General features: G+C 37.8%; 1 pseudogene; it reads left to right on the forward strand.

Annotated features, from left to right (window-relative positions):
- The first annotated feature begins 3496 nt into the window (after positions 1-3496).
- On the forward strand, positions 3497-7702 carry LOC107780026 (PWWP domain-containing protein 5-like; annotated as a pseudogene).
- The last annotated feature ends 4155 nt before the right edge of the window (positions 7703-11857 follow it).

The raw sequence follows: 11857 nt of genomic DNA on the forward strand, positions 1-11857 counted from the left end.
CTTGTTTCATAACATTGTCAGCGGCGTTCTTTCTTTTGAAGCATTTATCAGGAACCGGGTTCCTCTTGACTACTTTGTTAGAGTTGTGTTTGAAGTGTTCTTTCTTCAGGAGAGGGTAATCTTTGATGAAATGCCCTGGCTTTCCACACTTATGACACAGGTCATAATTCTTTGGCTTGCTGGAGCTGCCCCTATTTGGTATACATCCATTTCTTCAAGCCATTTTCTGAAACCTTCAGGTTAAGTAAGCCATGTCATTATCCTCGCCACTTGAGTCATTGCTTTCTGCCTTGAGTTCCAGGTTTTTTTCCTTCTTTGGTTCTCTTCTTTCAATGTCCTTCTTCTTTATTTCATAGGTTTTTAGATTCCCAACTAGCTCATCCATAGTCAACTCATGTAAATGTTTTGCTTCAGTAATGGCATCCACTTTACTCTCCCATGAACTGGGCAAGACACTGAGAATTTTCCTCACGAGCTTGTTTCTAGGAATGATTTCACCAAGCGAGTGTAGCTCATTTATGATGGAAGTGAATCGAGTGTGCATGTCTTAAATGGATTCATCATCCTTCATTCTAAAGAGCTCATACTCAGTGGTGAGCATGTCAATCTTAGATTACTTTACTTGAGTGGTTCCCTCGTGTGTTGTTTGTAGAGCTTCCCATATCTCTTTGGCGGATTGACAGGCTGAGATCTTGTTGTATTCATCAGGTCCTATGCCACACACCAAGAATTTCTTGGTACGAAAGTTTTTCTCCATAACTTTCCTATCTGCACCATTGTATTCTTTCCTAGTCTTTGGCATCGCCATAGGAGGGTCTTCGACCTTCTTTGTTGGGACATAGATCACAAATAACATCCCACAACTCGGAATCTTCTGTCATGATAAAGTCATGCATTCTTGTCTTCCACCACCCATAGTATTGCCCATTAAACCTAGGTGGTCTATAGGTAGACTGACCCTCTTCGAAGTTTGGTGGAGCAGCCATAAGGATCCTTTCTAGGTGTTAACCTGATAGAAAGAACCCGCTCTGATATCAATTGATAGAATATATGAGTCAACCAAACTATATAGAGACCAGGTCCTATATAGGTTTCCACAGATAATACTAATGCAACAGTATGGTATATGAAACTTTTATGTGGAAAAATCCCTGCTCAATGGGATAAAAAATCACGACCTACACTGTAGGATTTCAACTTCACTATTAGCAATCTTTAGATTACAACCTATGCAATCTATGAATTAAACTCTTAATTCCTCCCTAACTTGTCATACACCTATTACAAGCCACTTTGAAATACACATATTACAAAGACTTCAACTCATGACTAACTCTAGTCACGACACAAACACTAAAGGTTTATGGTTTTCAAGGGGTTCCTAAATGAAGTTTCTAGATAAGCAAAGTAGGAATTACAATGAAGAACAATTACAAAGTTACAACTCAATTAAGGACATACAAGAAACTTGTTGTAGGACCTGGTCTGGAGTAGTGTTGTACTTTGTTCTTGATGTACTTGACAATTGAATGCTTGATTGTCAGATGCTTGGAGTGCTTGAATAATTTCTCAAGTGTTCAAGTGATGTTTTGTTGTAATGTTCTTTGTTAATACAACTTAGATGACATCACTTGAATGATGTAATCGCTTGGTTGGTTAATGGGGAGCGACTGTTGTACCGTGCTGCACTGTTTGCGTCAGTGCAAGCAATCACTTTCCAGCTGTTGACAGTTGACTTCGTACGACTGTCAAGAAACCCCAAGGGGATCAGGTCCCTATGTTAATTCTTTATCTTCTAAAGCCATAGCAACTCACATTAGCTAGAGTCTATTGATTGAGTTGTGTACCAAGTGTGTCAAGTCCCTTATCTGGTTCTTTGACAGTAAGTTTGTTAGATCATAAAAATATAAAGCTAAGGTACTGTAAACGCATTACAAGGTTCCTAGAGAGGTCTTTTGGAGATTCCTAGAGGCTAAAGGTGTGTTGATTGCTTACATTAGGGCGATTAAGGACATATATGATAGAGCTAAGACTCGGGTTAGCACAGTAGGAGGCGACTCTGAGCATTTTTCGGTTGTTATAGGGTTACATCAAGGATCTGCACTCAGCCCATTTTTATTTGCCCTGGTAATGGACGCACTGACACACCATATTCAAGGAGAGGTGCCATGGTATATGTTATTTGCTGATGACATTGTTCTGGTTGACGAGACGCGGAGTGGTGTTAACGAGAGGCTGGAGGTTTGGAGATAAACCCTTGAGTATAAAGGTTTCAAGTTAAGCAGGACGAAGACGGAATATCTTGAGTGCAAGTTCAATGTCGAGCCGAGGGAAGCGGACATGGACATGAGGCTTGGATCACATGTCATTTTTAAGAGAGGCAGTTTCAAATACCTTGGGTCGGTTATCTAGGGGGATGAGGAGATCGACGAGGATGTCATACACCGTATATGGGCAGGGGTGGATGAAATGAAGATTAGCATCTGGAGACCTGTGTGACAAGAAAGTGCCCCCGCTACTCAAAGGTAAGTTTTATAGAGTGGTGGTTAGACCGACCATGTTGTATGGGGCTGAGTGTTAGCCAGTTAAGAACTCACATGTCTAGAAGATGAAAGTAGCAGAAATGATGATGTTGAGGTGGATGTGCGGGCATACTAGGATGGATAAGATTAGGAATGAAGTTATTCGGGAGAAGGTGGGCGTGGCTTCCAATGATGACAAGATGCGGGAAATAAGGCTCAGATGGTTCGGGCACATACAGAGGAGAAGCTTGGATGCCCCGGTAAGGAGGTGCGAGCAGTTGGCATTGGTGGGTACGAGGAGAGGTAGAGGGCGGCCTAAGAAGTATTAGGGAGAGGTGATCAGGCGAGATATGGTGAGGCTTCAGATCTCCGAGGAAATGGCACTCGATAGGAAGCTGTAAAGGTCGAGCATTAACGTTGTAGGTTAGGAGGTAGTTGAGCATATTTAGTCTACCAGTGTGAGGCTAGGCTGATAGGATTTAGTCTTAGACTGCTAGTGGTCAATATTGTGTTTACACTACTCTTCCGTTTTTATAGTGTTAGACCTTATTTATTGGTAATTAATTTTGCTTTCTATTTATTTACTGGTTCTTGTGATGTTGTTATTATTTCTATGAGTTTTTTTGATTGATGATACTGATGTATTGTCTCTTTTCATTTTCTTGAACCGAGTGTCTATCGAAAATAGCCTCTCTACCCCTCGGGATAGAGGTAAGATCTGCGTACACACTACTCTTTCCAAACCCCACTTATGGGATCCGGGTTGTTGTTGTATTTGAAATGACTTATAAAAAACTTCAGAATTTAAAGAGGTTTGGATGGAAACCAAAAAGGTTATAAATCAGGATCAATGAGATGGTGCCACGTTAGTTCCTAAAATGGCAAATATAATATTTCTGTACGAAAGCGGCAACTATAGGCTGCTAGGAATACAGATGCAGTAATACTGTAATAATACGTACAACAGACTGAACCAAACACAGAACATTTGCACCTCCATTTTCAGTCACCCCATTCATACCTTGTGTTCTCTTTTCTCTTATACAAACAAACATATGTATTTGTGTGTATATACAAGGAAAAACAAGAAGGAAAAAAAGTGGTGAATGCTCTGAGTTCCAAAGGTGTGTGTGCGCTTTCTTTTCTTTTTTTGGGGGTTTTCCCCAACTGTTATTTCGCCAAGTTTTACTCTCTAACATGAAATATTTGAGAAATGATTTTGTGGGTTGTTCTTAAAAGTTAAAAAAAGCCTAGTTTTACTTCTATTAAGCTTTCTAAGCTGGTTCTTATTGCTTTTTTCCTTTGTTTTAGCTCACATTTTGCTTTGTTTTTTTTAAGAGAAGAATATGTATCTGTGTTTTTCTTGTTCTGCTAATTCCATTTTCTTATGCTAAAAAAAGGGAGTACTTAAAAAAGCGCCATTGTAGTATTTTACATACTAATATTTTGGTTCTGTTTCTGCTATTTCGCATTTTATTAATGCTTATTTCTAGTATTTATTAAGAAAAACTACAGTGGAAGTGCTATAAAATTGGGATTAAGGGTTTTTTTAGTTCTGCATGTGATGTTGCAGTTTTATGATAAGAAAAAAAAAACTCTATGAAATTGGGCGTCAGGGGTTTTGTTTGCTAAAAAGGGGGGGGGGGTTGTTTGCTTTATTTTATGATGTGATTCTGTAGCTTTCTTGTGTGGGTATATCTTAGTATTGTTTGTTTGAGCATTTTCTTCAGGGTTGTTTTTGGTTAGACCTTAATGCAAGCAATGGTTATTTTTCATAACCTTTTGATCATGGATTGATGAAAGAAACTAAATGTGTTTGGAGGAGATTCCAATTTTTTTTTAAGGGTTTTGATTTGCTTGTTCTCTAAAAGCAACTATGCTAACTTTACCGATACATGCTATTTGAATAAGGATTGGTAAGCTGTCACGTTAAGGGAAGTTCTAATTCTTTGTTTAACTGCAGTTTGCTGAAAATGGAAAGTGAAAAATCAAATAGAACACAATCTGGCTCTGTAGATGTGTACAGTCAGGTTGAGCTTAGGGGTACTGGACCTGATAAGTATGAAACTACCAAATTGGTTGCTAATATTGAAAATGCAGTCAGTAGCAATTTGATATCATCGATGGGTGTCCAGAAAGAGAAATTCTGTACTGATTGTGCTGAAGAAAATCAGCAAACTAGTATGAGGGTCTTAAAAGAAAAAGAATCAAAGAGTCGAAAGAATATAGTAGGCCCCAGAGACCTTGTTTGGGGGAAGGTAATGGCTCATCCATGGTGGCCAGCGCAAATATACGATGAGAGTCTAGCACTTTCTCCACTAGGGCACACAAAAAGAGATGGTTCAATTCCAGTTCCCTTTTTTTGGTGATGACAGTTATGCGTGGCTTGATCACGATCAAGTCATCCCCTTTGAATCTCATTTTGAGGAGAAGTCAAAGATATCAAAACTTCAAACTTTCAGTGTGGCAGTTGAAGAAGCTATTGATGAGCTGAAAAGGAGAGCTGCACTTGGATTGACTTGCTTCTGCCGGCACCCTAGTAATTTTCGACTTGCAAGAACTGAAGGGCTTTACGAAGTTGATGTGAGCGGGTATGAACCTGGGGCTATTTATTCATCGAAGTGGATTAAAAATTGTAGAGATGGTTTCCAGCCACATGGGATGTTTTCATTCGTAAAGAAGTTGGCCACGTCTCCAAGATCTTTGCTGAATATTTATGGGATAATTAACAGTGCAAAGGTTACTGCTTACAGAAAAGCAGTTTTTGAAGAAAACGATGAGACCTATGATCAGGCGTTTGATGAATTTGAAAAAGATGATGAGACTTATGGTCAGGCATTTGGAGTGAAAGACTCAAGCTCAGAGTATCTTGCAGAATTTTCAAAAGACGGAAATCAACTTAAAGGTATCAATCAATATTTCCTCTGGCATAGTTTGTCTTCTAGACTTTTGTACTTTTTTTTTTTTTCCGTTTATGTGAGGAACAAAATCCTCTTCTTGATTGCATCCCCTGAGAAAATTCAGATGCTAATCAAGTCAACTATATCGAGACTGTATATTGATAAGATTTAAGATCAAGCTTGGTTGAAATTTGCATTTTTTTGTCCTTACAAACAGATTTTTTCTGAAGCATAAAATGGATGCATAATGCCGAGCTATAAATTTTGATGTGCTTGTTCAGTCAATCATAAGTAAGATCAATATCTGGACAAGAGCAAGCATACGTTAATCTATTATGAACGTAATTTCCTTGTGGACTAACAACATGTCCCTCCTATATGCATCCACCATACCTGTTTGGGCACTCAGCTTTTCCATCATTGTATTGTACCAAAATTGGTTTCATGGTTATTTTGCTTTTGCTGTCGCCTCATAAGTGTTTACTCAATTGACCAATTTTAGTTTCTACAAATTTATCGTGCATTCTACTGGCTATTTATTGTTCTAGGATACACACTAGTATTCCATATTTAAATAAATAACACAATGATTTATTTGCTTACTATTATTGACGAGCTGAAAATTTTGTGGTAGATATGCTAAATTTTGTAAATTCCTGCAGGTACTGTTGGTGCTCAGTTAGAAGCTGCAGCCTCAAATGGACCAAGAGTATTTGTAACATCTACTGAAATAGCTCGTTTAGAGAGGAATAATAGTATTACTGTGGCGAAACTTTGTGTTGATATTGCATCAGAGAGATCAGGACCTGCTGCTCTACATTATAAACACAAGGATAACGCTCCAGTTTATAGGAAAAAGAGAAGATCAGAGGTACCAAAAATACTGGATGAATCTAAAAGTTCCCAAGCACTCAATGTGCCTAACATGATTACAATAGAGAAATTGCAAAATCTCAAATTCCCTACTGTTCCTCTTGATGCGTCTGTAAACAAAGAAAAGGAAAAGGAGTCATGTAAAGGAGAAATTAAAAGGAAGAGGATGTTGACCAGTGGCAGAAAGGTAAGTTTCAGAAAGATGCTACCTTTGACAATGTAGTAGCAAAAGCAGGTGGAGGAACTGGCAGGACCTGTTGTCTGAAAAATAGAGAAACTGGCAAAAAGAAGAAAAATAACAAGGTTAATGACTACACTACTCCACGAGATGGTAGTCTTTTGTCCGATTTGCTAGCTGTTGCATGTGATCCATTTTATGGAGCAGAACTGGGAAATGCTACTGGTGCATTGACACTTTTGAAGCAATTCCGATCAACCTTTTACCAAAAGAGTTGTTGTCCAGATGAACATGAGACGACCAACAAAAAGCGGACACTCTTGGAATGCCAAGAACGTATGACTAGGAAAGAAGAGTTGAGGGGGTTGAAGTCCTTGCGCATGACAAAGAAGTGTGGTGACCAAAAACTTTTTGACACCCAAAGAAGGGACTGACATTAACATCCAATCAACATTGCCTATGCAGTCTGAGATGAAGTCATTACCGAGGGAGTTGCCCAAGGAAAATTCTAAGTGCAGGTCTGATGTAGAAGAACAAGCATCTCCCGAAGGTAACGCGAATAGCAACTCCATACTTTGTGAGTATCCAACGGTTGACACATCTTCTGTAAAAGTCAATATTGGTGGTGAAAACTGTCAAGAGGTCCTTTCTGAAGTCGTGTGTGCTTCAAGTCCTGTTTCTTCTAGCATTCAGTACAAGTGCAAAGTTGGTAGATTGGATGAGACTGTTGCGGCCATTAACAGGAAATATTCCATGGATGAGGTATGGAAGAGTCATTATCAACAAAATCTCAGTGCCATTAACAGTTCAGATTTGTCGCTTCAGCTGTCCAACCTTCTCCAGAAGTGCAATGACATTTTGGGTCACAGAACCAGTTCAGCAACCGGAGTTAACTCAAATGAATGATAAACTATACAGTATACTGATGGAGCATGCACAATGAGAAGAAGAAAAGAGCATACAACTTGTTCTCATTGTAGGTTGTTGGGGTTAACTCAAATTGTGGAAGATGTTGGGGTTTCATTCCCTCGCTTGATTTCTAACTAGTTTTCTTTTGTTGCTTTGTTTCTCTTTCGAAAAAAAAGTCCTCGTGAAACAGGCCTATCATGCCCTTGTGGTCTACTTTCATGACTTTCTAGTTTTGGTCCAGTACCATTGTAGGTTGTTTGAAGAAAATGAAAACTATCCAGTACCATTCTCTAATATAACTAAAGCCAGGTTTAATGTTTTATGAATGCCCAAATATATAATGTTAGAAAATAACAAACAAAAATGGCTTTGAGGCGTGAAAATCGGCCGTCCTTAAAGAGTTATCGCATGTATACTAATTTAGGGAAATACAAAACGATTCTCTTCATGATACAACAAAGCCTGCAATAATACTTGTGATTTTCTATACCACTTCGTTGGAAATTCTTGTGTATTTATAGGCAACCAACAGACTCTTTCAGAAAAAAAGTCTTGTTGGACCCTTTCATAACAGACATAACTATTTATTCGAATTTTGAATTTAAAATTCAAATAAATTTGATTTTTCTGTCACAAAATAAAATATTAACTTTTGGATCTGACCCGGCCCATGCCCAAGCTTGGATGTCCAAGTCCAAATCTTTGATTATATATTATATAATATATAAATATATAGTGTACTTAGTATGTGTCCTAAATCAAAGACATAAAAGGGACAAGTGCTTAAAAGGCTCCAAAAAGGCCTTCTCTTTTCCGATGCGGGAATAATCCCACTTCCCAACTTGTGAATAACAAACTATCTTACATATAATAAGAAACTTATTTGGTGTATGTATTATTTATTTAATATATAAATATTTTATGTATATTTAACATAAAATATATATATATATATATATATATATATATATATATATTTGTATATATGAGGTATTTGTTATTTATTATTCAATATACATTAATTGTATAAGAAACTTTATTGGATTGTTGGTCATGCTAGTGATGAAAGTGATATGAATGATTCAAGGTTTATTCTTTCGTTAAACCTGGTAGATGAGACATATAAAAATGTAGCAGTGCCCGATCTTGTTGATGCTAGTTTAAATTGGGATATAGGGAGTTTAGGAGGTAATCTATGTGTATCTTATACGTGCGACTTGGTCCAGATGGATGTATGGGTAATGAAGGTGTATGGTTTTGTGGAGTCATGGACTAAGGTGGCTTCGATCCCTTATTCTACAGTTATTTAGATTTCGCCAATTTCCATACATCTCCCACAATGATGAAATTTTACTGCAATATGATTCAGGTTTATTGCTGTATAATTCAACACATAACACTTTCAAGCATTCTGAGATTCAATTCCATCATGGCTGTGGATTTAGGTTTAATCAGTACATTGAAAGTCTTGTTTCGCCAAGTTTTGTGGAGGAGCTATGGATCAACGAGTGAAGGATGAAAATGGTATGGATCTTCCTTATGTGGTCTACTGCAGATATTTTGTTTTTTTGGCAGTCAAATGGATTATCAAAGGGAAAAAAGTCCTACGGAAGTTGGTTCTTTCAAAATTTCATCCTTCCCAAAAGTAGGTGCTAGCAAAAATTGGCTTTTTAGAATCTTAAATTCAGCATGGCTCGATGGTTCGAACGCATCGCCCAACATGTTTATTGTGGATGAGTTTATATAGTAATGCTGCAAGGAATCAACAATTTTCTATCCGTCCATAGCACTAAATTGTAGTCAATTTGGGACAAACTGAGTTTCATCACTGAGTGCTAATGTGTAAAGGCTCAAAGAAGGGATACTGTTTTCAATTGACAAACCTTGGACAATTCCAAAATGCTTTATTCAATTGACAAACCTTGGACAATTTCAATTGACAACGTGCAAGAAATATATATATATATATATATATATATATTTGTACAACTCTTTGTAGATTCTTGAATGGATGAGCTTAGCATGTATAGCTTACAGCTTTGATTAGCTTTCATTATGTTTTTTTGTTTCCCGCCCGATTATCCGATACCTACATTATGTTGACTCCTTTGTTCAGGGACAATTATCCTATTGGTGCCAAATATTTCGTTGAATATAGAAAAGAAGGATCATCTTTTGGTATTAAAACTTTTTTCTGCATGTTTATTGAAGTGGGTGTATAGGCCGTTCGCAAGGTTTAATCCAAATTTCTAAAATTATTTTCTAGACTCTTTTAAGAGCAAAACCAAAATAAAATTCAAATGCATAACTTAAGAACACACATGGATTACATATAAATGAGGCTCGTAACACGATTACATGTATATTAGAAAGAAATCAAGGATTTGAGAACTTCACTTGGTGATGTTCGTCCTTCCACGAACTGTTTCCTAAAATTGTTCTGTTCATGTTCTAAACAAAGAAAGATTCGTTAGTTTTAAAATGATGGTCAGTTTGTGGCCTTGATCTCTTGGGCGACTTGACCTAGTGTTCGTTGCACTTGTTAGAACAGCTGGCTCTATCAATGGTCGTACAAATTGCTGAGAGATCCTGACTATTTTGCTCCTGTCACCATTTGTGTTTATGGTGAAAACAACCTTGCTCCCCAAAACAACTTTAACTGAGTAACTTTTGTTGAACCCTGAAACATTGTTAAGTCCTTCAAGTCTTTTTCTCGTCAGGGAAAATCAATGATGGCTTTATGCCTTTGCCCATACTGTTTATGCCCAGAAATTTTCTTCGTATAACGGGGAAACTGTAACCAATTTTGCGATATTTTCTTTGCTTTGCTTTAACAAAATTAGACTGAAAGGGACTCAAGAAAGTAATGCGAAAGAAAACAAGAAGGTGAAATAATAGGTATTACAACTTAATCAAGAAGCGTCCTTTTCAGGGGGGAAAATAACAAAGGACTTATCTGGAGGAATATGCAGACTTCAATGAACATGACATGCATTTTGGATTGGATGCCCCATCAGTTTGAATTGTCTAATTCTCGAAATCTGTTGTAAACTTCACTTTGAAACTGAGTTCTTTGTCTTAACCATGCTTGTGCCGGGATATATGAAGGCCTAAATCGATCAATGATGCCCTTTGTGGGTTTTCACCAATTGACCTCTCTCATTTGCCTTTCTCTCAACTCACTATTGCCTTATAGTGCCCGTGAGGGTTTTCACCAATAAGACTCTCTCATTTTTCTTTTACAATGGCTGAGGCATCACCGTAATACACCAACTTAGCATCCTCGAAAGCTGATCAGAAGATCTTAAAAGGGAGAGGTAAAAAGAACTATTCAACTGAATTACAACTTTTGGAACCATTTTGACGGAAAAACCGTCAAAAAATAAAATAAAATCATGCCCCAGTTTCTTTGCATACTGGGAAATGTGGATTTTTATTTCAGTGTGACCGAACCCCAGAGTGAGGCTGCCTATGTATCCTTTCGGAATCAGGTCGGACGTAGTTCAATTAACATGAACTTGTTTTGATGATTTTTTTGATTAGGTACATTGGTTCCAAAAGAGGGAAAAACAAAGAAATATAAACAAGGCTTCAAAGGTCTAACTAGGGTTGACCAGTATTTGGGTAGCGAGAATGATAGCCTTTCGTCATCCCAACCTGAGAATTATATACATATAAATGAGGCTCGTGATAGAAACAATGTTAATATCCCTGGCCATTAGAATGATAGCGAGAATGATCAGTGTTAACATATAAATGAGGCTCGTGACAGAGGCATGTCAAACATAGTATCTCTTGACCGCATCTGCATTGATGGGTATATCAACCATCTTTCCTTCTATATTTGCCAAGTGTAGAGCTCCTTTTGACAATACTTTCTTGATGAGGTAAGGACCTTGCCAATTCAGGACGAACTTTCCTTTTGCTTCTTCCTGGTGCGGAAAGATGCGTTTTAAAACAAGCTGTCCTACCTCAAATTTCCTTGGGCGCACTTTCTTATTGTAAGCGCGTGCCATTCTTTGTTGGTATAACTGACCAAAACAAACTGCTACCAAATGCTTTTCATCAATTAAACTCAACTATTCCATTCGGGACTTGACCCAGTCAGTGTCCTCAATTCCTGCTTCAACAATGATTCGGAGAGAGGGAATCTCAACTTCAGCAGGTATGACCGCTTCAGTGCCATAAACCAATAAGTAGGGTGTTGCGCCAATTGATGTACAGACAGTTGTCCGGTATCCCAAAAGAGCAAAAAGGCAGTTTCTCGTGCCATTGTCTAGACCCTTGGACCATCTTCCTAAGAATATTCTTGATGTTCTTATTCACAGCTTCAACAACTCCATTAGCTTTGGGCCGGTAAGGAGTAGAATTGCGATGCTCAATTTTAAATTGTTCGCATACCTCTTTCATCAAATGACTATTCAAATTAGCAGCATTATCTGTAATAATAGTTTTTGGAATACCGAAACGACAGA

Source organism: Nicotiana tabacum, chromosome 7, assembly GCF_000715075.1.
Source record: "Nicotiana tabacum cultivar K326 chromosome 7, ASM71507v2, whole genome shotgun sequence".
NCBI lineage: Eukaryota > Viridiplantae > Streptophyta > Magnoliopsida > Solanales > Solanaceae > Nicotiana > Nicotiana tabacum.